Source organism: Penaeus monodon, chromosome 25, assembly GCF_015228065.2.
Source record: "Penaeus monodon isolate SGIC_2016 chromosome 25, NSTDA_Pmon_1, whole genome shotgun sequence".
NCBI classification, from domain to species: domain Eukaryota; kingdom Metazoa; phylum Arthropoda; class Malacostraca; order Decapoda; family Penaeidae; genus Penaeus; species Penaeus monodon.
Window position 1 is genome coordinate 297,088 of NC_051410.1, and position 316 is coordinate 297,403.

Genomic DNA, 316 nt, shown 5'->3' on the forward strand with positions numbered 1-316 from the left:
GAATTGAACAAGACGAACCCGCGCGTACTGTCCCCCTCCGTCATTAACTTTTTTCTTTTTTTTGGGGTAGTTAAGTAACTAATGTAAGGCCCTTGGCGATGTTTATACAAAATATTTTAGTCATACAAAAGGCCGGTTCGGGAGTCATGCTTTGGATATTAAAAAGAACATCCTCTCACCGTCAGGATAAACTATGGGTCACCAACAGGATCAAAGATCTTATATTGGCAACACAAAAATCCTACAAAACAAAAAATATTGATGCAACAAAATGCTTGGAAAAAAGAAAATAAGATCGGCTAAGAAAAACTATCAT